The sequence below is a fragment of the Anopheles darlingi genome, chromosome 3 (assembly GCF_943734745.1).
Source record: "Anopheles darlingi chromosome 3, idAnoDarlMG_H_01, whole genome shotgun sequence".
Classification (NCBI taxonomy): domain Eukaryota; kingdom Metazoa; phylum Arthropoda; class Insecta; order Diptera; family Culicidae; genus Anopheles; species Anopheles darlingi.
This window is the reverse complement of record NC_064875.1, coordinates 51559619-51586359: the sequence shown is the minus strand read 5'-3', so window position 1 is coordinate 51586359 and position 26741 is coordinate 51559619. Positions and strand designations below refer to the sequence as shown.

Sequence of the window (26741 nt, the reverse complement as noted above, 5' to 3'; positions counted from 1 at the left end):
GATGTTGCACCGCTTGCAGCTGTTTTTTTTTTGCCACTCCACATCTTCCAACGAGAGGACGGGGAACCAGAAGAAGAAGAAAGTGTGCAATGGGGTCAGCTGTACAGTATTGGAGTGTCTGTGTGTGTGGACATTAGGTTAAAGCAACAAGCAAAACGATTCCTTTATTATTGTTCCGCTGCATGGGCCCTGATCTTATGTTGTTTGGTTAAGCCGAGTAGCACGAACCTTCAGGAGGGTCTGTCCACTGTCAAGATGGAAGGTGAATCGCGTGCCAAACAGAAGCCCCAGGAGAAAAACAATTACCAACCGCACCAGCACCAGCTGCACAACGAACGGAAGCAAATGGTAGCGCGAAGAGTTGCGTCAATTGCTACGATTTCACTTCGATTCCATTACTTCTCGCCAGGAAGGAAACACGTAAATGAGCACGGTCGCAATCGCAAGCGAATGACCGAAGATCATGCCCTGGGACAGCCACAGACGCGGGCACGACATTCCGAGTTGCGCTGGATGCGCTCAAGGACAGGGAGAGGTCTCCCTTTTCTCCTCGCGAAAACCATCAGCGAATCAATAATAATTCATTGCCAGAACCAGAGCCAGACAACTCGAACGGCATTAGATCGGCCGGAGATCGAGCCGCCTTTAGACGCGAACCGTGAAATCCCACGGAGGAGGTGAACAGGTTCGCCTCGTTGCAAAGCCTAAAACCCGCTAGAAGTGCTCGCTGCAGCAGCAGCAGCAGCACCACCACCACGGATCGCGATCGACGACTTTGTCTTCGTGGTGGTCGATCGCGCCAAACGTGATCGCGATCGCGACGACGGTTCGTGAGCGATCAAACGAAGCGGGCGCGGCGTGAGGAAATTCCACGGCCCGAAGGTCGTTCCAAATGTCACTCGCTCTCTCGCGCGATGCCATGCGATGGTGGGTAGCACACAGCCCACAGCAGCCAACCCGGGGAGCTGCAAGCTGCCTTCCTCTGGGGGCTGGTTTGAGGACGGCAGGTTGGCCGACGCTGAAGAAATGGTTCGCCAGCGAAGGCATTTCGGTGGGAAGCTGTTCATCCCACGCCCGCCCCGTAGGAGTTGCTCTCGATTGTACGAAGCACGCGCTGATGACACAATAGAAGAGGTTGGAAACTGCGAACAGAATGCAGCTCCGTTCGCCAATCCGTATTTGAGGCGGAGTATGATTTCAGAATCTCGCTCGCTCGCTCGCCAACTAACTGTCGTGCCAACGTGTTCACTGCAGTAAATCGCAGGTGGCGTGGTGCGTCGCCTCTAATGACAGATGATGACGCAGTCAGCCCGTCATACCTGGCATCTGGCGTGAGCGTTCTGACCAGCGTACACGCCCGTGTGTGTGTGTTTCTTAGTAGGCTGTGTGTTGGCGCTGTGGTTGGCGAGTACATGATTTATGCATTACTTCTGTTTTAATGATCTCGGACTTCCCACCTAACCTGTAGCCTAGGCCCTACCGAACGACCTTCGATTCGAACGATCCGCCGACCGATCGATCGATCGATCGATGAAGGTTGCTGTTAGATGCGAGCCACAGATATAGATGAATGTAGAATTGCAAGTGTTGCTCTTTTTTCTGTCCTATCCCTCTGCGAGCAATGGAATGGGGAATTCCTGTTTACCCGGAACACCAGCCACACACACAGTTGTGTCTGTGCTGTTGACGGGATTTGCGAAGAGGAATTAGTATTAACAATTTGCTCGAGAGCAAAGCGAGCTCCGGAGTGAGCGTGCGTTCCGATGAATTAACGAAAGTAAACGTCACGCAACCTGCCCCTTACCTTTGTGCCCCTCTTAGCGAAGGGAACGGAACGTTAAGATTAATGCTTTTTTATGTCAGTTATGCAAAGCAGCAGCCACAGCAGCAAACTAGAGGTCTGTAAGGGCGATCGGCCCTGGACGTCTCTTCATAAACTGCTTAATCATGAACCCGCGACTTAGAGGTTGGCAGACGTCGTGCGTCGTGTCTGTGCCGCTCGCTCTGATTCACGGTGCCTAGATGTGTGTACGTGTGTGTGTGTGTGTGTGTGTGTTTGTTGATGCTCATGACGGGCATAAATCATCACCTCATAAGCATAACGGCGTTCCTCGTCTAATTAGTGCCGTCTCATGCCGTAACAGGGAAGAACGGACTTCTTACGTGTGTGTGTGTCCGTGTGTCTGTAAGAACAGCTTTCTGCCCCAACGTCCTTGGGGTGTTACCATTTGTACGCAAAGGGGAAAAGCTAATCGTGTCGGGAGCGCGATACTTTGATAAATATGCGGAACTCAACGCACGTCGAGCTCGCACGAGCTTGTTGTAATCTCGTAAATGATCCGCGACGCCCAGCCAACCAGCTTGCTGCCAGCACGTTAGGCCACCTTTCTACAACGGAGGAACTCCTCGCTAACGCTAAACATCCTTAACATGGGGGACTCCCACGAAGCAAATACGAAGCCAGGGGGATTAGTCCACGATTAGAGACGACGAGAAATCTAGCGGACAGGACAAAAGGGGCCAACTTCAGTGAGACGTTCAGATTAGACACTCGCGTACATGCGCCACACAATTGCACACTTGATCGACCGACCGATCGATCGATCGGGGGATTTATAATTAAATCAGAGAGAGAGAGACACGCCACAGATTGCAAATCGCGATCGCAAAGGCGCGGGCACTGTTGCAGTAAATGGCACTTGGCAATCGGTTGCCGTCGAATCGTCGAGCGCGCGCGATTAAATGCACACCAAACCACCATTATCCATTCGTCGCGGCGTCGACCGTCTTGGTGTGAGGGTGAGAGAGTGATCTATAAAATGCCGCGAAATCGGCGACGACATCATATCGCAATCGACGCGCGTTTGGCGCGCTGTTCGCTGTCACCGGTCGGTCGGTTAGTAATTAGCACGTTTAAGTGCACAAAATGGCTTGGTTGTCTCGCTTGGTGGAAAGTGCAGACCGAGCCGAACATCTCAGCAACACCCTCCAGTCCGGTTGGACGCGATGTTTCAGGCCCGATTAGAGCGTGATGCAGACGACAGACAATGGACTGGCGGCTGCTGCTGTGTGGGGTGTAAACAGTCCCCGATAGAAAACCCGGCATGTTGTCCCCGGAGGGGGAGGAGGATGCTGCGGCGCGCACCGTAGGGCGAGCAAGCCACTCGCTCGCCCAGTGGCCCGCCCTATTCAAGGTTTTCTATTAAATCCATGTAATTGAGTTTGAAATGTGTCAACGGTTGTGACCCTAATCTTGACCAACATCTTGATTGTGGTGAGGGTCCGTGGAAGCCGGGAAGGGGAACGGGACCGGGAACTGGAACTGGAACTGGAACTGGAGCTGTGTGCGGCGCAACGGCCGACCGTCTTTTCTCGCCGCTCCACACATAATGCATTTCATTAGTATCGCTATCACGTGTCGATCATTTTTCGAAACGAAAACGAAGCAAGCCGTTGGTGACCGCTGTCAATGGGAAAGCAACAACGGCAGCAACAGCAGCAGACACTAGATCAAAGCGAAAGCGAGCGAAGCGCGTTGGTGGCGCTTGGAGAAAGGGCCACCAGCCGCGGGAAAGACGTTAGCGGATCGTTAGCGCGCGCGTTCTGTTATGGAATTCAGAAGCAACAACTTCCACGCCATTGACGCGATTTGTGGGATTGTAAAGCAGGTCCGAGAGGAAAAAAAACCAGATCACGAGCAGGAGGAAGAGGAGGAGCGAGCGAGCTTCAAAATGATGAAACGGTTTATGTAAGTTATTCAAATTATCAGCTCGGAGTATCATCGCGCTTTCGAGTTTGCGGCGCGCTCGCGTTCTCACGCAGACGCCGACGTGGATTGATCGATCAGAATTGCGTCTCTGTGTGTGTCTGTGTCCCCAAGACCGAGGATCGAGTGACTTCGATTCGAACCAATTCGAGAAGTCCCCCTTTAGAGCAACCGAAAGATCACGTCCAGGTCTCTGGTTTGACGAGCCACGAATCGAACCGACCTCGGATCCGGATCCGCAATCTGGGGACGCCCTGGGGACGTAGAGATCGCCTGTTGTGCCTGGATGCCCACCTCCCGCTGCTGCTGCTGAGCAATTACACTTTCGAAGCACTGTGCATAAGGTCATGCAGCTGAAGACGAGCTGCTTCAAGATGATGATGATGATGATGATGGTGATGCTAGTTTCAGGCTAATCTCTTTCGTTCGCTCGTTCAATCGCGTACCTCACCTCACCACAGGGAGTCACCACGGTTTGCGCGGATGTGTTTAACCTTTCGACTTGCGGTGCGGCGATTGGCGGCAAACGAGTCAAAGCTCTCGAGTACGAGAGGACTAACTGGACCTGGGACCTGGTGATTGATGGTTTCGCGGGTAAACGCATCAACCTCTTCTTCCCCTCAATGTTTGGCGATTATTATGCGCACTCCAGTCGACGACGACGAGAGGAGTTATTAAACATTTAGCAGCACTCGCTGTCGGCTTTGGTGCCCTTTTATGAGGAAGCACCTTGTTAGGTGAAAACGTGCTGACCGGAACAACCTCGGCCAGCGGTCGGAACACACACACGCATCCCAATCGCTGCTGGTGCTGCTGCTGAATAATGCATTTGGCGGTGGATTCGGTGCTGAAGCGGGAAGTTCGATGGCTAGAGCGCGCTCTGATCGCTGCTGATAAGATGTTCGCTCGCTGGCGCGCACACTTCACGGTGGCTTACCGCTGCTGTTTGTGTGACCTCGATATCGGCCACAAGGGGTTTAAAATCATTTTAATTCATTTAAGAAGCAGCAAAACAGTTGATACTCGGTGGGTCACGGTGCTTCGCACTTAAACCGGGGCCTCCGTTTGGAGTTTTCAATGTCAGACCCGCTCCAAGTGGCCCGCGTTTCGAATGTCCGTTACACGCGATCTGTCAATCAACACCAAATATCGCCACGCCATTTCCGAATGTGTCTGGGGCAGGACTTCACCCCATGCCCGCCGTCGGCCCGGAATGGACCGGGCCGAATACGCGTTCTGGTTTCGGTTGGGGGGGAAAAAATGGGAACAAGGACCCACACGCCCCCCCGGGGGCACTTTTACGTTGTCTGGCGAGTATCGCACGAGATGCGAGGCCAACGGCCTCCGCCTCCGCGTTCGCGACGGGCATATATGGGTAACTGTAACGCAGCCGGTAGCCGGGAGCACCGTCGACCATAATAGTACCGCTCCGGGTACTTGGAGTACCCTTTCGAAACTGATGCCGATGTGTCGCGTGAAGGACAGAAGACGACGCACCCTCGAACCGCGCACCGATGGTGAATGGACTCCATGCTGGTGTGTGTGTTTGTTCTGTGTCAATCCCGAATTCCATTCACCAGACGTGCGGTGCCAGAGGAGAGGTGAAATCGTGTCGTGTAATGACTCAGTGTCAGGGATGTTCGAGCAAACCGTTATTTCCATGGCAGACGGTCGGATTTGCTGGCTGGCTAATTAATGCACGTAAAGTTGTGTTTCGCCAAAATGAGGTTTGAGCATGGATTAGACTTCATTTTACGGTCTAGAAAGCTCAAGTTCGGGGATCTGTGTTAGTTGGACCTCGCTATCGCTGGTTTGACAGTTGACTTAGCTTCTGTTATACACGGTGTATAACACTTAGAGTAGTTGTCAAGTGGCGCAAAACAAAGCAAGCCATCTAAAACTCCATAGAAATGGCCGATCTAGTAACATTTGAGTCGTTGACATGTGATAGTTTCGATTGAAATCACGGGAATATTATTTCGCTAATACCTAGTAAGGCTTGTCCTTTGCCGTACACTACAATTACAGTTTGACCCAGTCAGCCATTTTACGACACATTTACGCGATACAGCCCAGAATGATGCCCAGTCTGTTGCCTTGATGCACACGCCATAGAGTCACGTCCGACGAGTTCTATCTTCTCAAACCTTCCACCATAAAACACTGGGCCGTGAAGTGTTTGTCTTTCCAAAGGTACTGGCATGTACCGGACATCCTTCCGGGACATTCTGTTGGTCGATACCATCGAACGCAATAAATCTCCTCACAATGGTTCACTGTTGGATCTGTGTCATCTTCACAGATGGAGTGGAGTTAGAGTTTTAAGGTCAGGATCAGGGGGCCGCATCCTATATCCAACACTATATCCTCGGGCAAGGATACAGTCCGAGCGAAACGTTTCGACATGTCGGCGACGTTCACGATCCCAAGTTAATGCCACGTGCGCCTACCGTAACCCCCCGTCACCGCATACGTCACCTTGCCCAATCTAAATCAATCCATCAATCCACTGTTCCAATCCGCCTCTCGTAGTATTTGATGCCGGCGGGACGGTATGCCCGCTTAGACGATTTCCGTATTCCAGTCAGCGAGATAGCGCCCATCGGTCGGCCTAGGGTCGGGTCGAGGGCCGGCTTGTACCAATAACACCCTCGACGTCGATAAAGCTCCTCGGGCAGGGCGTTCGCTCGTCTTTGGAATGTACATAAATCTCTCGGTTTCACTCCCGGTGGGGGGGAGTGGACGAGGAGAAGGACGGTTTGAATTGGCCAAACAGACGACCGCCCAAAAACCGATTATGATCCGACGGCAATTGTTTCCTCTTTTCGTCCCCTCAAGAGGCTTCTCCTCCTCAAGAATTCCTGGAAATGGAGGCTGAGGCTTATAAACTGCTCTTGTCTCCAGCTCCAGGAGGAGGACACTGTTGCCGGGAGAATGGCGCCGGTTCAAGGATCAAGTTCAAGGAGAGTGGCCACACCAATCGGTGACCCCGAAGCTCGAACAATCCGATCACTCTCCGGCCACCTCTACGAATGCTTCTCCGCCGGACCGTGGCCCTGAATCGCGCGGATCTTGGCTCGAGTCGCCGCGGGGTGTGAAAATCGAACATCCATCAATGCTCCGTAGCCATAGCCCCGTTGAAGGTCGTGGACCGGGTGTCGTAGGTTCCGACTCTGCTTACCGATTATCACAGCTGGAGTCACCCTCCGGGGGAGTCCGGTATTTTATCCGGATATATTCCAAGCGTCCAACGGCGCCACAATCGAGCGACGAACAATCTTCGTTCTTCTACACTAATGGCCGGACATTTTCCAAACTCACTTTCGCGGCCAATTTCTTGCTCCGTACGGCGTAAGTAATGGCGATTTTTTTCGGTGAGCTGCGAAAGGGAAGAAGAAAGTGAAATGATGCCCGATCGACAAGGTCCACGAAGCGACTCAACACAATCGGATCCATCACAGCTGACTTCCACGCCGATTTGGTGCACGATTAGAGCCAATCTCAATTGCTGGCCATCGTACAACCACTCAATACCAATAGTACCAACACAGTGTACATACGATTGCTTACTCAAGCAGTCGGCTCAAGTTGTCGATGTCGAAGCTTCTCCGATCCCTCGGATTGCTGGTTGGGATTCGAGTTGAAGTCGAAGAAAGCGCGTACAAGCTAGACCATTCAGCAAACATTGCTCGGGGATGAAATCCATCTGGACACACATACGGAGCGTGTGCGTGTGTGTGTGTGTGTGCCAATAGAATTGACCCTAGACGTCGCCATAAAATGGTTTCGCTCGACAGTGCGCGATGATGATGTATGGGGTTGCGCCATAAACAGTTTTATGAACCATACAGCCTCGCCATCGCCATCGAATGATGATTGCTGGCAGGCCGGCCGACCGGCCGGCTGGTTCGTCTCCTTTTCCTTCTTTCTCGCAGACCATCTCGCTGGCATCCGGAGTGGCCGGATTTGTGGCGTGGCGTGATTTGTGGTGACTTACGGACCCTATTACGTCCGCCAATGCCAAAGCGCGTGTACCGCTCTGGTTGCACAAATGGGGCCCAGAAGACGAGACGAGAGAAATGTGTCCCATCGAGGAAGAGGCAAGGATCCCTAAAAGGGCAAAGAGGAGAGTGGCGCCTCCTTCTATCGTTGTATGATTGCGTGAGCGCGCTCTTTAGCTTTTCAGCCTCTGCTCGTTCCCTAATGGATTTGCGCTTCGTAAGCGAGCGAACCGAGCCGAGAACATGAAGCCACGGACCGCGGCACCGTCCCCATCGGCTTTCAATTTCATTCTATTGTTTTCTCCCCCCTCGCGCGGGACGTGCTTTACGCGCGCGCGCGTGTGTGTGTGAATGAGGAAGCCAGAGCCGCGCTATCGTCGTGAATATGAAAAGTGAAAAGCACAAATCGTAACAGCGTCGTCACTGTCGTCGCTGAGTGGGTGACGCAATACGCTGGAAGGAGAGCATGTGAGAGGGTGTGGGTGAGAGGCAGGAAAATGCCGGAAACGAACTGCTCATCATCATCATCATCATCGGCACGCGACTCTTCCATGCGGTATGCGTATGCGAAGATGATCTTCGTGGTCTCTCGATTCGCTTATGTAAACACGCGACTGCGACTTGGTGGGGGGGAGTTGTGGGTGGGCTCCTCCGCTCCTCCACTCCTCCCCTCCGTCGACTGCTACACTTTCAACGGGCAATCAACAACAAATCGCGCTGATGATCGGAATCCGGCGCTTCTCTCCCTCGCTTTCGGTGAACCATTTACTCATCCATTCTTTTTCTTCTTCTGTTCTCTCTCTCATTCGCAGGTACCGTGACGTGGCTTTTCCGCAATTTTTCCACCTCTTACCCCATCAACCTACCGGTGTATCGTTGTGAATAGGAAAATCTTTGCATCGAATCAGAGGGACCGAGACAGGGGCTTCGACTGTTCTCGGGCGCGTAATCTGATTTGATTGCGAGATAAAACGCGCATCATCAGCAGGTGAAGAAGAAGAGGAGGAGAAGGAGAAGAGGTAAGCGAGGCATACACACACACACACACATATACGCATCATTAGACCGATGCTGATACGGCTTCTGAGACGAATTGGAATTGGATGTCTAATGCTCCGGGGGCGGATTAAGGCATGCTGCAGCGTGTATTGGAATCCAATCCTTCCAATCAATCCATCAAACGCACTGTCGAGATGTGGCTTCTGTAGTGGATTGTAGAAACAGAGAGAGCGAGAGAGAGCGCAAGAGAGAGAAAAGCGTGAATCATTTCGCGCAAATTCCCGGTTTGCCTTCGATCCTGTCAGAGGTCAGAGCGATTGTCTTATCCGCAACCAAAAAAAACCCTCGACTTTGGTTAGAAATGAAGTGAATGAAAGTGAAGTGAAGATGAATCTTGATGGATCGCCATACGTCACCTCGTCACTCTCGTGCCCAGGCAACCAGAAGTTACTTAAAAGTAATCCACATCAATAACAGCCGGGACCTCCCCCTCCCCAAAAAGGTGTTGGGACTCATTAATCACCGCAAAGGGAAACTCGACTGTCGTCTTTTTCGTTCGTTCGTTCGTTCGTTTTGGAAAATGAAGAGCAACATGGCGACGAAGATGCGCCTATCGCACGTCGCTCCTTGTCATCATTCATCATTGGACTCAGGGACCTTCCGCGCGCCAAGTTTTGCACGCCCTGGATTCCCTCCACCCCATCCCTCGGACAATTTCGCCGATCTCGATGGCCTTTTGGGGGCGCGGTACGGCGCTGTGGTTCGGAATCCCGGCTCTCCGGTGGCTTCGGAAAGGGCATCCCCGTCCTCGTCCGGTGGCTTCGGAATGCCAACCATTTCTCATGAGTGAGCGCACGTGAAGCACCCCTTCCAATGTCCATAAGGGAAGGATGGAACACGTGAAAGCGAAACAAAAGTGTGGAGGGGGAAGGGTTGTTTTGCGCGCAGAGCCTCCACCCCCACTCGCCCCCGAAAAGCAGCGGCAAAAGGTCAGCGATCCGTGCTGCGTGCACTCCACGACTGGCACCGTCTTGGGTCCGGGCTCTGGTCTCTGCTCTGGTCTCTGCTCTAACCGACCCCAGCGCTTGGAATGTGTGGCTCGTTTGGTATTGATACGATCATTATGCTAATTAATGAAGCTATTAGGAGGCATTGTATCGCTAATCGATCTTTAATTTCCTCCCCTCCTTCCTCCCTTGGCCTTTACATCCTTCCCTCATTCTTCGTCCCACGACGATAATTGGTCCAAAACTTGCGTTTTTGGAGCAACTGCTATGGACCACATCAGACGGGGTCCGCTGGTTAGATCTTCAACTTTTTTTCGTTAAAAAGTTTCCAATCCCAACCGACACACGCGCGGGGGGTGAAATGTCGTTTGCCAAAAAAAAAGAGAGGGTTTCATTTTCATGTTCAAACGCGTGACGCCTCTCCTTCGCCCCTTCACCGTAGTTGAAGCGATGGGATCATAAAGGTTAAGGACGGGCTTGAAAAATGGTTCATTTCTTGCGTGCGCGCACCTCCTCGGCCATGTTCTTCTCCTCCGGAGCCTGCCCAATGTGCGAACAGTTTGGCAGGTTTTTGGGTGGAATGCTGGAGGGTTTAAAGGTTGCGCGATCAAAAATGCGTTCCTTGATTCGAACCGCGATTGGATCCGCGATTGATGATCACCTGTTTGGTATCGCGCGATCGATTTCTTGGACGCAAAACTGTAAATGCGTGCGTCTTGGAAGAGAGAAAGAGACAAAGAGAGAGAGAGAGAGAGAGAGAGAGAGAGAGAGAGAGAGAGAGAAAGATAGAAAGAACACACGGACACCTGTAGCTGTCGGTGTCCATGCCACCGATTGACGGCGTTCTCCGTAGCCCCTTTCCCGGCTCTGGAATGGAATTATGTTAATGCGCGCTTTATGCTGCGTTTGATGCGTGCATACGGCGCCCATAAAACGCTACCATAAACCATCGCGCACACACATGGAACGATTAAACATGCTTTTTGGTCACATAAATACCGAGGAACAGCCATCATTGTTCGACGACCACCGTCTTAATGAGAATTGAGCAGTTTCGGTTAGGATTTGAATATTTAAAACGAAAAACCACGAGTTGAAAGCGCAATTTATGGAACGATTAGCCTTTAATAGCTTCGACGCCCAGGTCGCGGTCTCTGGCTGCAATCCGATCCGGCTCTTTCCGGGGTCATTACAATCATAAGCATAATCTATGATGCACCGGAATGGCTTTTGGTAGTCCCAGAAAAAAAACGGGTATTGGATTTCATCGCCATTAAACCTGGCGATGAGGACTCTATTTGGACGGTTTGTAATATGCACCCTCTCGCTCCGAAATGCATTCCTTGTCCTCTTTGTAGTAGTCTAAAGGCCACCGATTCCGATTCCCCCCCGACTTGTTCCAAGCGCACCGAGGCATTTGTGAGCGTAAAATGGAAAAGATTTCTCCGGCAAATCCGGGCACCGTGTTTCAATGCACTAACTAACGAACGGGAATTGTGATCAACATGAAGCATTTCCCTCAATCGACGGGGGGAATTTTCCAAGCACACAGCTTTCCGTCACAAAAACAAAGAAGAACGGACCATCCAACATTCCGGTAAAGCCGATTTAATGAATCCAAATCGCGAAAGCAATCCACAACAAAGCGATTCGTGGGCCTTTGCCCTATCGAATCGCAATTAGTTCGCGATCGCGAGCATCTCACACGAGACAAAAAAGGCCGGCACAAAAAAAAGAAGTTTTTTGCTGTTGCTGGAGGCCGAGAGACACGGTGACACACCCGATAGATCGCGCAACAGAGATTGGGTCCCAGGTTTCCCCGAGTGATTTCTGATTTTCCAAACACGCTGGCCAGAGGGACAGATTTGGATCATGGTGGAGGTTCACTTAGCTACTGTTTCGGTTTACGGGTGTGTTTGTGAGAGAGAGATGAAGCGAGCACTGGAAAAAAAACTGAATCCGCCTGGAGGTCGGGGTGTCAACGAGATATCGTCGATCTGACGGGAAACTAGTACCACCCCGCCTTTGTTGGTGGGCTGAATGGAAAGGGAGAGGGTGTAAATGGGAGTTAAAAAAGTGAAATTAAAAGAGCGAAGGACAGAGCAAAACGAAGGTCCCAGAGAAACGCCCGGAATAATCTTAAATATAATCGATATTTTATTGGATCAGAAATCGTGACTCCACACACACACACACACACAAGGGCGTGCACACGGGTGTAAAGTTGCCTTGCCCTCAGGGGTCTATCGTCGGTCTCACTTGAAAAGCTCCCGACAAACCTTGAACCTTCTCCTCCTCCTCGAATGCAATGAAGGTAGCAATAAAAAAAAAACCAAAACCGAGGAGGAAAATGACGGCGGCGGCGGATACGTAATACAAGAGGGCTCATTCGCTAATTAACGGTGCATCGAGATCAAGATGTTTGCCTACGGTCCCCGAACACCACTCCCCCCTTCCCTCCCTTCTCCATCCACTCTACCACCACCCCGCTTGGCCATCACAAAGTGTATTTCTTTGTGAGATTTCCTTCACCGTTTCTCGATTTCTCTTCCCCTTTTTTTGTGCTGTTGTTGTTTTGTGGCCTTCTTTTCCCTTCTCGGAAGGTTCTGTTCACCGGTGGAAGGTTGGAAAAATCGTTTGGAAAATAAAAACATTCCAACCGAGCGAACGGACGAACGGTCGACTCGCTGAAGGACCTCGCTTTGGGGTTGAAGTACAAGAGATGGCTCGCTGGCTGGCTGGCTAAAAAGACTAATACCTTGTTGGGAATGGGACGGCTATCTCGCACGGTCTCTTAAGAAGCTTCCAAGAGGGACTAAGAAGCTAAGCTCGCTTCCCAAAGCCACCGGGATCTGGCACGCCGATGCTGATGCGAACCGAAACCGAAACCGTTTTTTTTTAGGGGAGGGGAGGATTTCGCGCCACACCAGCGAGACCGTTAAGACCGTCGGAAGGGGGTTCCCGAAATCTGGGACAATGGCGCATAAGGTACGCTCACTTATGATGTGTTTTATGGTGGAAAACGGTGCGCCCCCCGGGGCGCGGGGTGCTGATCACCTTCCAAACGATCGTGCTGTTAATCGCTTTAACCTCATTGTACGGAAGGGAAGAGGTTCTTTTTGTACCCCTTTTCGAGGGGCCTCGAGGGAGTTCTTCGCCACCACCTGCTGTTGCTGTTGCTGCTTTCATCTGCCGCCAGAAGTGCAATCGGCATTAGAGCTTGCGCCGTTCTTCTGTTCCGAAGTGATTCCGAGGAAGTCTCCTGAAACCGGGAACTGCTTCTCCTTCTCCTCCTAAACCCCCTCTCCTGTGCTCGTGGATTGCGGAATTTATTCTAATTAAAATGTTAGCCGGACGGGTGACCATTGCGAAGGGGGGAAGGGATTTGCGTACCAAAGCGGGACGTTAATTGAAGCCGAACTGTCAGATTAACCACGGTGGGGGCCCATCCCTTCGGACCACGCGATGGAATTGGATTGCCCTCCAAGAAGCAAACTGGCGGCCATTGGGGATAGGCGGATTGTTTTTGATGTGCAGCGTTTGGTTGCGCTGCTGGATGAGGCTTCGTTAAGAGGATTTCAACCAGCGGTAGCCGCGGCCCGCGCAAGCGACGTATAATGCAATGATCTGTGTTCCGCCGCCGCCACCACCGACATGGCCACTGCCGCGTTGGGTGGTCTTTCTCTCTCCTACCGCGGGGTTACCGAAGGAAAAAACACACACTCTGCCGCATCGTAAACTTCCGTTTTACGAGCTCGGATCACTCCCTTTTGTGCGGAATAGACGGAGACTGGGAGACTGGGAGGTTTTATGCATCCAAAGGCCCCCCTCCCCGGAGTCGCCCTTTGTTCCCGCGGGGGTTTTGTGTGGCTCCTATTTGGTTGATGCTTTTAGTGCTGCTGCTGTTACTGCTACAAACTGGAGCACGGATGGGGGCGAGTATGCAGGCCGGTATAGGTGTGGTTGTGGATGGTTTCATCCAAACGGTGGCCAAAGACGTTCTCCTGGAACTCCGCTCCTGGATGATGGATATCATAAACCGATAAATCAGTCTTGGAGTAATGATGTTATGATGATAGCTCTCAGCTGTTCAGCTGTTCAGTTGTTTCGCTCGTAAGTAATGGTTGTTGGTTTGAATTCGTGTGGTAAAATGGAGAGAATGACACATACAAACACACCGATTGTACTTGTTTAGTGTGGTTAAACAAACAGTCATCAGATTATTATACGGTGCGCGAAAAATGTGTATCCAGCCCTGCAAGAAATGGGCGTTTTGGCAGATTTTTCATAGAATGTCCAAAAATGAAATTCACATATCATTCGCTTCTGTTTTTATTCTACTTTATTTTGCTTTTCACTTGTATCCAAAAAGACCTACTAGAAATAAAGTTATGTTAGAAGCAATCGAGTAATGTAACAATTGAGAATTGTTTAGTATTTTATGGTTTTCACTTCAAAATAATCAAATATTCATTTTTTCTCTCCATTGAAATGCCAAAAACAGTGGAATAATACCGCTAAGAAGTACTTAATAAAGTTTTTGTTGTTCATCTGCTGAAGATGTTGATAGAACCTTTTTAAAATGAATCAGTTGTCTAGTAACTATACAATAAGTAAAGTCCAACAGTAAAAAGCAAAATTAAGTTGAATAAAGCCAGAAGCTAATGATTTGTGAATTTCAATTTTAAAATGAGGTTTTTTATAAAAAAAATCAGCAGAACCGTCAATTGCTTGCAGGGCTGGATACACTTTTGTTTGTCCACAAACCAAAACTAACGAGAAGTTACAGCGGTTAGTCATAATATTTAGTTTATACTAATCATTTTAACCTTAACGTTGAGTATGTAGTAGGCATAAAGAAAAATCTACTGTAACAAATTTGCTACAAAGTCATCAAAGTAGACGTAGCGGTGCTAATGAATGTCACCGCCAAATATACAATTCCCCTCACCAGTTTGTGCTCCTTCTCACCGCGAGTGCAGTTCTTCGAGTGTTTCCTCAAGGTTATCCCGCCAGATATTCTCAAGCTGATTTGTAAGCCCCGGACCAGACCGGACTCCCCGTCCCCGCAACATTGTTTATCTTCTGCAACAAATCAACCCGAACAACACAAACATCCCAATCAAAACGGGGGGAAGTGTGCTCCATTCCGCCGCCATAAAACCGACACCTGCTTTAGCGACAATGGTTGCCGCGAGGCGAGATTGAGGTTTGCATCTTGCGGTTTAAGGCCGGCCGCAACAAGCTGCTTGGCATCGCATCGCACACTCCAGCACCTTCCTCTTTTTGTTGTGCCGTGCGGTTTGTTTTTGGTAGATGACCTTTAAGGAACCGGATTTTCTTGGAATGATCGTTTGGAATTTGCTTTTTTTTCTCTTTTTTATTCGGTTTTTTTTTCTAAACTCCACCAACATGTGCCACGATCCACGTTGTTGCAATGATCTCTCTCTCTCTCTGTCTCTCTCTACTTCGTGTTCGCGTAACAGAACCAGAGGCATCGGAATAAATCGATTTCGTGTTCGGTCGTCTGCAGAGACCATAGAGACGTACGCCGGCCTCCCTCGGAATCGTGCGCTCCAGAACCATGGGGTGGCCACACCGGACTCCGAAAATCCAATTCCACAAGCACCCAAGATCCCAAGATGAGGAAGCAAAAAATCGTCGTCGTCATCATCCGTCGACGCACGCTCTCCGCGGCTCTGGGGCCGCCTCCTTGGATCGGGTTTTTAATCCCCCTCCCCCTCCCTGCCCTTCACCCCTTCCTCTTAGCTCGCGCGAAGCGAAGGCGCGAAATTGATTCTTTCGCGGGACAGATAATCAAAAATCACTTTAGTCTCCAGCGCGGCGAGGAAGGGCAGTCATCGGAGTGCCACCGCCACGGCCACCAACCAACCAGCGGCCAGAGTCAGCGTGAAAACGTGTGTCGTTCTCGCTTCCTTATTTTTGGGTCCCTTCCTTTGGTAGAGCAGACGACAAAGGGTTCCCGGGCCCATCTCGAGCGAAACATCGAGCATTGATGTTGATGCCAAGGGTGGTGGTGGTAAGGTATGCGACGACGACGATCTGACCAGCGAAATTAAATGCCATTCGCGGAACGACCAGCAAACGGGGGGGTCTGTCCCAATCGAAGGTCTGCGGTTGGTCGGTCGCTGGTCAGTGGAAATTAATCACCAACTAATCCGACCTGGGGCTGGTTCCTCGCGTGGACCCCCGGCGAAGGCGCCGAGTGCCGAGTGGGGTCGACGAAATTGGCGGAAACCCCACCGAATGGTCGCGCGCGTACGGACGACATCGTTTCGGATTATCGTTCGGGCGGGCGCGTCAAGACACACATTAGGGAGGCTGGAAAGGGAAACAGCGTCCCTGCGGTGCTCTGACGCGTTGTCGTGACGCGACGAAGCCGCTCGGTAATCCGATGACAACCCGAAACACCTGCGTAGAGGAGGAACAGAAGAATGAGCGTCAAAAAATTGGTAAAATAATCTAAGAGTTCAGACACAACACAGAATGGAAAAGGAAAAAAAGAGCATTTGAGGTTATTTTGGGTCAAAAAAGGCTTGTTTTAGACGATTTTTAATGAAGAAACTATTCAACTTTGCTTTTTTTAAACAACGTCATATTAAACTACAACTTTCCAATAACATTTGGTTCTATTTTGGGGTAGATTTGATCAAAACTACATTCATGGCATCCAATCTAGAAAGACAAGTTTGCAAAAATGTACTTTTTGCGGTGCCCATCGTAGCCACGTGCTGGGTCATCAGAAATATACAAATGAATGTATTTTTTTGTTAGATTATAAGATTATCTAGATAGCCTTGTCGAGTTTTTGTTGAATTTCTCATTTTTGGATTTTTGGCAGATTTTTGAAGTTGGAAAAGTGATGATTTTTTTTCGATGTTGCCTCAAACAACGAGCTTTACATAATTTGAAAAAAATATCTCTGTCAGTTTTGTTTCGATTGATCCCAAAATACTCTAGAAAGGACAATACTCTAGAAAGGACAAGCATTCATTAAAAAATATAAAAAGTAAATGCGAAAAAATAAAATAAAATACCGAAGCCGCCTTTAACTCTTTATCGGGAGGCATTTTGAGCAATCAAAAATCAAAAATACTTTATCGAGCGCGCGCGCACCATATTGGATCTGTCAAACCGATCTTTCAACTCCGCAACGAGAACTGAGTATACGCAGTTCCTTCCCGTGCGAAAACGGACGAGTAAAGTTGTCGTTTAATCGATAATTAATCATCCAGCGGCGTCGTCGTCGTCATCGTCGTCGTTAAACTGTTAATTAATTGATAATCTTTGCTCCGCTTCGTTTCGCTTCCGCCCCTCGTTTTTTTTTCGTGGGCTCGTGAGCAAAATGTCAAAAGTGTTGATTACCACCCTTGTGGCGTGTGTGTTCGTCGCGTTTTTCCACCGGATCCGACGGGCAGGAGATCCCGAGAACGGAATGTAAAAGGGAAGGGGACGTGATGGGACCACTTTCTCCGCGCTCCAGGTCTTCGGACTCGGGGGTCGGCATTTGCGAAGCATGTTATGATACCCTAATGACCTACCGTAGTGTGGAGCCTCCTCGCCGTCAGAAAAACAAGGGAAGAAGAAAAAACAACATCATAACCTCAAACTTAACTCGTACAGCAAGAGGCAGAGTCCTCCCTCTCTCTCTCTCTCTCTCTCGCTCTCTTAAACATTGACCGGCCATTGAATGAAGCTATTAATTTAGAGGAGCCAGCCACGTCCGAACAACTAAGGAACCTCCGGTGCTATAGTCGACCGGTCAAAAGGCCGACAAGTTGGCAAGTCGCTGGAACCGTCACCAACCCGGACCAACCGACCTCAACGGCAACGGCTGGTCAACTGTGGGGCCACCCTTTTCGCAGCTCATCAAAATGAGGCACATTATCCGAGAGATGGCCCCATCGACACCACCCGGCCCGGGTTTATGAGATTGTTCGAAGCTAATGAACCGCGCGGCCTAAGGTCGTGTCGTGAAGGTGGTGTCGAAAGTCCGGCGCCCGGCCCTGCCCTGCTCCCCGAGGGAAGAGTTATAATTTAAAGGCACTTCATTAGTGGGCGACCCGGTTCTAGGATCGGTTTTCTGCGTCCACATTTGTCGCTTAATTGAATAATGTGCGAGTGCGAGTGCGCGTGGATGCGGAGAGATTGTGGAATGTGACCGTACGAGAAGGGTACTTGGGATGGACAATTTGTTGTAAATCCATCTCCTTTTTGAGGCCGGTATTAGAGCGGTCGGTTAGTCGAGAGAATAAAGTAACGAGAAAAAAATGCAACCCCAGATATAATGGCGCGCCTAACAGCAGCATAATTATGTTGATGAGAGTTGGATTGCCGACATACCTCATGACCTCACGAGGGCACGCAGTGTCAACACGCTGTTGGCCTCGGCACGCAGCAGCAGCAGCAGCAGTCACATCTATCTCTAGCAAGCAACCCTTTCGCATCTCAATCGCCCAGATGATGATGATGATGGCGATGGTGGATGGTGGTGATGGTAGAGAATAGCTCAATTTCTTGCGATTTCCTTACCCCCATTGTTACGATTTCCATCCACGGTATGAAGGGCCGGAGGGTGTTTGACGCCGCGATCCCGGGGACCATTGTTTCGGCGGATGGCCTCCAGCGGAATACGCAGCAGGGGGGTGGGTCGCCAGCAAACCCTTGGCGGCCAGAGGCTGGTTTAAAGCTCGCAATCACCACACGCAGACCTGTCGGATGTCTAAACCACCACCAGCGGACCAGCGAGCAGCGTTTGTTGCAAAATGGAATTTTATGATTTTATCAAAGCAATGGCCACTCCAAGATCTAATAGCTTTATTGCTGAAGAACAGGCAAATCGTCGTCGTCTACGTGTGTGTGTTTGCCGTCAAGGCTTAACAGTGCTTAAGCAGTCGGATCATCACCTCGCATCTATTGGAGTCGCGGAAGGTCAAACCTTAAAGATGATGAAGAAGAAGAGAAAAGATGTAGTGTGTGGTGGTGATGATGGCGATAAAGATACGCGATGTTGATTCGATTGCAGTTTAATAACTTTATTCAACTGCTATCCTCTCCCTCCTCCTGGGCATGGGCGGCCAAAGGTGTTGAGCCAATTACAATGTGTGCTGCAGCATGCCAAAGCCATGCCAAAGACGAGGGTTATTACCACCCTCTCCACCCACCCAACAAGCGACATTAACCCACTTATCCAGACCAGGAGCTCATTCTTGCAGGTCACCGCGTTGTCACAGGAGTAGGTCGGGTAACTCGATCACCGCGGTGCTGTTGATTGTAATTGATTAAAGGATTCCCGCCACGCCACGCCACGCTCTCGTCGGTCTCGCGCTTAAGCACGAAGTTAACCTAATTTTCCACCCCTCGATCGAGACCAACCCCTCTCTCTCTCTCTCTCTCTCTTTCACTCCCTTTCTCTCTCAGCCATTTGGCTGATTCGCTGGACGAAACTAAAAACCGCAAAATGTGGATCATTGGCGTGAGCGTGAGGTGGCGTGTGCAGGGATCTCGGTTTTCATCTCGATTGAATTACCATGTCCCATCGTGGCGGTATCATCGCGTTTTCATCGCGCCGCCTGCACCCGGCACTTCCCGGTGCCGTGCCGTGCGGTCCTCTGGCACGATTGCGATCAGGAAGAAGAACGCCATTTTCCCTCTATTAGGATGGGGCGGTCCGGACGACGGTGAAAGTTGGGGACGGTGTGCGAATTCGATCCGCACGAGATGATACCACCACCGGCGCGCAAATCATGGGAAACTGACCACTAGCGGTCCGAATCGGATCATACATTTCAATGGTCCAGTTCCGCGTGTGAAGGTTACCGTAAATTTCGTCTGGTGCCGGAGCACCTGTGCGGATGAGATTCGTTTGCGCATAACCGTGCCGGATATTCAGAGGAAAAACGGAGGGGAACAATCTAAAACGTCGTTTGTCATACGATGCGGTGGTGAAAGAGACTTAAATTGCGTTTCTGTGTCGCAATTCGTTTGTAGCTTGCATTAGCGGTGCTTGAAGTGGTTTGCTGCAACAGCTGCTCCATTGCTCGCTTGTCCACTGGTGCTCTATATATTTTACTAATTGGACTACATTGACACTGATATTGGCCGGCCATTGACAGCATAACGTTGGCCGCCTAAAGAGGGCTATAGTAGCTGCTGCTGCTGCTGCTGCTGCAACGCAATCCACAGCGCAAGCTACAGCAGCCACCGGCAAACCAGCATGTCCTTAATGAAATTGGGGAGGAAAGTAAATTGAATCAATTCCCCTATTAATTAGCTCGCTTTTGTGCGGCCAGATGGTGCGCTGCGTAGCAGGAGGTGCTCCACAAATCAATTAAGCTCTCCCGGCGACTCCCGGTCTCTCCGTCTGCGCTGAAAGAACATGGCCGCAGAGTCTTGAAGAAGTTGCGAAATAAAAAAAAAACGAGATTCCAGCGCGAAGGCTACTATGCGTTAAAGCGTGGCTAAGAGTAATGGTTGCATTTGAACAAAAAAAAAAAACGAGGCGGTTGCAAAGTTACTAAACATCGTTTGCACTCAAAGGTGCTGATGATTATTATTCATAGTTGTTTCGAAACTTCTTCTCCTCTTTCTCGTTCTTCGTCGCCTTCGCCGTAGCGGGAACTGTGCCAGCAACGGCGATGCACCTTAAAAGTAAGAATCGTCAAAAAGGAGGCCCAGGATTACCAGAGGCAGTCTGAAGTTTGCGGTGCGACGACATTGACATAATCCGGCCAGTAAGGATGACATCATGATAGAGGGAACTTTTTAAATTACTTTCCTTCATGTCACAACGCAGCCAGCGAATGGCTGCCAGTATTGAAAGCAGAAGGCCGAAGGAAGGCCATAGCGCACCCCTTGAAATCCTCCGTTCGAGCACAATCTAAATGCAAATATTACAAAAGTTACGAGCTTATGTGATTGTGTGGAGAATGTTGAAATATTAAACTTATTGCTCCGGACCGTTACTCCCGGATTAGTGTTGCCCGGATTAGGAGGCTTGCGGATGCGAATACGAAGCCGACAACCCGGGCGGGAGGGTGGGCAAAATACAAGAGTTCCCACTTAGCTCACGGAATGTATCTGCACTCATCGGGAAAAGGGCACGTTCAAACACTTGAAAGAAGTTGGTGCGCAGGGAAGGATGAGATGAGAGCATACCTTTTTGCAAGGATCACTACAAAACACTCTCTTTCTCTCCCCCTGATTGGTGCTTCTGTGATGGGTTCCAGGCAGGCAAAAGGAAGGCTAGCTTCTTTCTTGAGTCATGCCAGCGTCCGAACAGCGTTCCTGCTCTCTTCGGTATGAGGTGATGTGCGTTGATCTGTGCTGCCTGATTTGCCTAGTTATCACCAGCAAACGAACCTTCTTCATGGCCATGTGGAGCAAAAGTTCCGAAGGATCTGTTATGAAAGGATTTGGAAAATGTAAACGGTACAAATCGGGATTAAATAATGAATGAATGAAATCCTTTCTCGGGGCCTTTGCTTCTGCTTTCAGTCTACTACTGAAAGGACAGTAAAGCGGGGAAAGGGAACTCTGTGGACGTCCTGTGAAGCCACAGAATTGCAAATGCAGTCTGAAGTCTTTGATTTTTATACCAAGCCGAACCCGTGACCTTCCTTTGAAGTGTCGAAACGTGCTCTTTACTTGTGACCTATCCTCTGATATCTTGAGGTGCATAGTATTAGAATCATTTGTCCATCCTAATCCCACTGAAAGGAGGGAGTGCAGCTTCACTCTTTAAATGCTGACGCCTTTAAAGATAACAACTTCAAGTCCACTACTGTAGAACTTCTTCGAATAATGTTATGCTATAGTAAACTTTATTTTTTTATACCTTACCCTGAATGCCATCAGACCACCGATACTATCCGGGATCTCTAGCATTACCACTGGCGTCCACCAGTGCTCCAGTTCCATCAGCGAAACGGGGGACAAGGAGTCATGAAAAACGGATCGGCAATGTAGCTGCTTATTATCATCGATGCTCTTTCGCTCTTTGACGCGGACGACGCGAACGACGCGGACGACGACAAAGGCGTCGTTCGGACCACTTTAGGAAAATGCTATCCACCTCCCGGGCCACTATTTGACACTTGTCCATTTTGTGCCCTCAGTCATGGAGGAGGTAGTGGTGGACCTTGCAGAAAATGCCGCTTCGTCCGTTCGATCGGCCGTCGACGTCTGATCTGAGGAGGATTCGCGATGCGAGCAGCCCAACAGATCCTTACCATCAGCGCTGCTCGAGCTGACGGAACACACAATGGTTGGTTGGTTCGCGGGAGTCAAAGTGGTTACCGACACTGATTTGATCTCTCGGAAGGGCAGCACATGCCGGGCTCCCCTTCCCCGGTCCATCCAGCGTGGTGCTAACTACGTGGTTGCCGTTGGCCGCGCGACCCGGGATGACCGTCGCTGCCGTCGCACGCCCATGGCCGCATGGTGCGATGGGAATTGAAATCATTAATCAATCGTCGCCCTCCGTCGCCGCTGCACCTTCCGAAGGATTCCCGGGAGGAGCAGGAGGAGGAGCGTTGTTTGTGTTTGGCGCTCGGAGCCGGCGCTTCGGCGATTGCGCATCCAGATAAGCGCGATCCGCGGATCCCCTCACCACAAACCCTTCCTTTCTTCTACCGCGTTCCACCACCAATGAAAAGGGTCAAACTCAGATATTACTCCCTTGCTATTGCTGCCTTGTCGAACGGGTTTTTACACCCGATCACACACACACACACACAACGCGCCCAGACTTGCAGCGGTTCTCCTAGGCAGCGGATTGCATCTGGATGCTGCTGCTGCTGCAAGCGCCGTCGTTGTCGCTCTACAGATGCATACTATCTGCGTCTCGGCATCAAAGAAAAACGCAGCGGCGGTGGTAGTGGTGGTGATGGTCACAAGGATTTGCCAGCGATGCCGTCGCCGATGGGTTTTCACTTTTTCGCCCATTTCGTCCGCCCTTTGTCCTGCCACCATGCTCGAGCTCGAGCTCGAGGGTCCGCCTCGTAGAACTTAGCGGTAGCAGCTTTAATGAAACAATTGTGTTTTGTTTTTCTGTTGCTGCTGCTGCTGCTGCTGGAAAGAGGAACGAACTTTGCGTTGCCCCCTTTTTTGTTTTCCATGTTTCGTCGCCGCAGAGGCGCCAGGGACTGGACTTGGACTTGAAATGGATGATCCCGAATGATAATTCAATTAAATGAAATTCTTTGGGGAAAATTCCTTCGTTAATCGTGTTCCTCGACAGTTATCATTCAATATTATTCATTGTAAAAGTCACAGACTTCTATATTAGTCACACAAAGATAATTCAACATATTGCGCTCGATAAATCACGATCCGATGAGAATCACGTGCGAGTTCTCTTGGTCCGCCAGCTGCCCATGTGTTTGGCGTTTTGACACACTAATTGCGTGCTTTCGTTCTCTTTCTCTTTCTTTCTCTCTCTCTACGTGAGAGCCACCCCAGGACGGCGAAGATGCTATCGATAATGGGGCTCCAATTATGTTATCATTAGTGCGCCAGTCCTTTCGTCGTCGTCGGCTGCTCGGGGTCCTTGGATCGGATCCCTTCTCCGCTCGGCGCTCGATAGCTGGAAATCACATTTATCAAACGCACCGACAGATAGCGATGATGGTGATGATGATGATGATGGCGATGATGATGATGGTGTGATAATCCGTGCTGCCTTCTAGTCACCATTTGCGGACCAGCAGCATCATCGTCGCCATCAGTAAAGCGTAATCTTAAGTAGCTTCCCGATTGGCCAGACCATTAGGAAGAACGAAGACGAATTGTGGTGGTGGCCGTGGTCGTGGCCATGGTCGCACACACCCGCGCAATCTGCCTTTGGCGTTCTCGTCGAACATTTCAGGAGCAACGCAGATACCAACGCCAGCAGCAGCATTCCGTTGGAGAATCCCAAACGTTATCAAACGATTTCCATCGATCCAGAATCCCTGGAGCCGCTTCGCTGTCGGTGAAAATGGCGTGATGCTTAATTGAACAAACCTTAGAGGTTAATGGTTAATGGCGCTTTTTACGCTCTCCGTTCTGCCACAGATCGTTCGATCGATAAGCGATCCGCATTGCCCGCATACCACAAAACTGATTCGTTTTCATTCGCTTTATCACTCTCCATCTCTCTCTATCTTCATCTGTCCGCCCTGTGCAAAAGCGCAGCCGAGGTTGAAGCGTGCGCCACGCCAAAAAGGAGATCACGCAGATCGCGATCGCAAACCGACCACCTCCGCCCCCCGGGGGGGATCCACCCACCAGATCGATGTCTATCTTGCCGCCTGCCATCAAGCATCATAATCAACATAATCATGATCATTGGCACCGGCACCAGGATCATGAAGCGATTCCGGCACATTCCGACCACGACGACGACGACGACGACGACGCCCCGATGGCCATTGTTGTCGCGTTTGCCTTACTTTCTTTGTTCGCGCGCGCGCGTCCCTTTGTCCCCTTCCTTCCACACCGTTTTCCCCGGTGACGTAGTGGGTCGTGGCTCGTAGATCGTCGCCACCTTCGGCCATTCGTCCATTGAACTGATTTCACTTTTCATTGTCATACGGTGGTGGAGGTGGTGGAGGTGCCAGCAACGGAGTGGGTGGTTTGATCGCTTTTCTTTGACCTCCGCTGTGGTTTCTTTGTCCGAGAAGCAGCTCGAAGCAAAAGGAGGGCTGTGATGAGGGGTTTGGGGTGGTGATGATGTGATCAATATGGATGATGATCATCACCGACGATGCTTCCAGTCCGGAGCAGCGATCATCGATCTGGATCCATTGTATCGGCCGCAGCTCAATCAATCCAATCAATTACCGGATGATAAGAGCCGAGATCAAGTAAGAAAAGCGCCCGAAAAGCGCCTCTCTAATCACTTCCCTTTTGTGTATGTGTGTGTGTGTGTGATGGCGCATTTCAATCCCTCCCACACCGCGATGGTCCAGTGCGCGCCCGATTGTGGTTAACAATTGTTTCTTAAAAACGCTTCTCGGCGGTCCCCAAAAAAAAAAACGGGGGAAAAAAATCATGAAATTCCCGCATTGCGTGCGGGGAGAAAGTTTGAAGAAAAATGTGTCTTCTGCATTGTGCTGCAATAGGAGGAAGCGGAAAGAAGCTCCGTCGGTTCTGGGCACACAACACAACACCGATGGACGTTACAATTGTTGGGGGAAAAAGTTTGAGGTTGCAGGAGATGTCCACTGTGAAACCGAATGTGGGTTACAGCGCGATGCGTTCTCCAACCGCTCTCTCTCTCTCCTCTGGTGGCAATAATGGACACCTCCAACAGGTTCCGTCGTCGTCATCTTCGTCGTCGTCGTCGTCACTGTCCGCTTGGTCGTCGTGGACACCCGGGCCCGGTGGCGAGGGGACATGATAATGATGCCCGGGCACTGAAGCGTCATATTTCGCGTGCTCTTTCAATTTTCGAGGCAAAGCTAGTCCACGCGCATAATCACGCACACCTTCCTTCGTGTCGGACCATCCTTCCCCGTTTCCGGGGTAGGGTTGGGCTGCAGCGTGACATCCGCCTGACACACATATCCATCCCGTTCCGTTGCGTTGGAAGACATTTTTCATTTCGAGGGAAATTTTCAATTATTCCGTCAAAAGTTTCGAAATGAAGTGTTGATAAATGTGATAATTGGGATCTTTTCTCCGGAGGAACAGCGTTCAAAGATTAAAGTGTCAACATGGAGGAGGAGGATTGCGATAACCGATCTGTCAGCTTCGTTCGTTCGCTCGTTCGTTCGTTTTGCTTCTTGTGCTGGCCAATCATCGAACAATTAATAATCATTCCACCACCACGTAGCAGCACGCGATAATCAAGCTACTGCTAGCTGTTCTGGGGCACAACAAAATGAAGACAGAAAGCTCCCGGAAGAGGAGGAGAAGGGGGAAAGCATCGCTGCGTGACGCAACCACCGTAAATGCCGTAAGTTCTGGTTCCACGCTGACCCAATTGAATGGTAATACTGCTGCCGCTGTCGCTGCCGTTGCTGCTGCTGCAACAAATCATCTGCATGCGCTGCCCCAGAGAGAGAGACAGAGCGACCTGCGAAGGAGGGCGTGCGAGTGCGAGACAAACATGAAAAATTACCTTCCCTTACCCTTGCTCGCTGTCCACTCCATGGAAAGAATGAGACCGTTTGGAGTTTAATGTTGCTGTTGTACGGCTTCGCGGCGTACGCGGCGTCGGTTCGCTTCGCCATTGGCAGGATGCCATTCCGCAGATTCCGCATTTCAGTGTTCGCGCTGGTTGACCACAGATCGTGCAGACGCACGCCGCGTGTGTGTGTGTGCGTTCTTTGGACGAAGGTTTTTTGCCTTATTCTTCGGAATTTTGTCGGTTGTCGAGATGACGAAACGGAGTAACCGCACAGACCGCCACCGCCGCCGACGCCGCAATCCACACCGGTTACAGGAACAAATTGACCGCCATTAGTGGTGCGGATTGACCCGACGGATTCGATCCGTCCGCTCCCGCACTCGGGTCGGATTTATTGGGGAACATTATTATCGCCGGTGCCGTGGTTAACGTTCGCTCAATAACGCCGCCATTTTGCTGTCGTCGTCGTCGTCGTCGCAATGGCACAAATACACTACACTGGTGAGCAGTATACTGACACTACTGACCTACTAGTGAGGGATGCATGCAGTTGACATACAACACATTTTTATCCCACCACCGCTTCAATCATGTCGAGATGACCACAACAAGGCGGGGCGGGGGGGGGGGGCCTCCTCGAGGAGAATCCCACGTGATCGCTGTCGAGGCTGGCTATCATTTTATATCAATGTCAGACCCACTGGCCACTCTGGGGCTGTTGATGGCCATTTCTCTTGCATGCAGCCGCCAGTCAGTCAGTCAGTCAGTCGGTCGGTTATTTGAACAACGAGGGGCCCCTCGCTCCGTATCGTTATCCCTTCCAAGTACCAACC

At 50.6% G+C, this 26741-nt stretch overlaps 1 protein-coding gene across 3 annotated transcripts in view; it reads left to right on the top strand.

The window, feature by feature from the left end:
- The window catches only part of LOC125955830 (uncharacterized), an 84279-nt gene that overhangs the window by 12026 nt on the left and 45512 nt on the right, over positions 1 to 26741 (top strand). For 2 of the 3 annotated variants that reach the window (XM_049687074.1, XM_049687077.1), the window contains exon 3: positions 8580 to 8786. The exons of the other annotated variant lie outside the window; for it this stretch is intronic. The gene's annotated coding sequence lies outside the window, so the exon portion shown is untranslated. The remainder of the gene's footprint in view (positions 1 to 8579; positions 8787 to 26741) is intronic. 3 annotated transcript variants of the gene reach the window in all.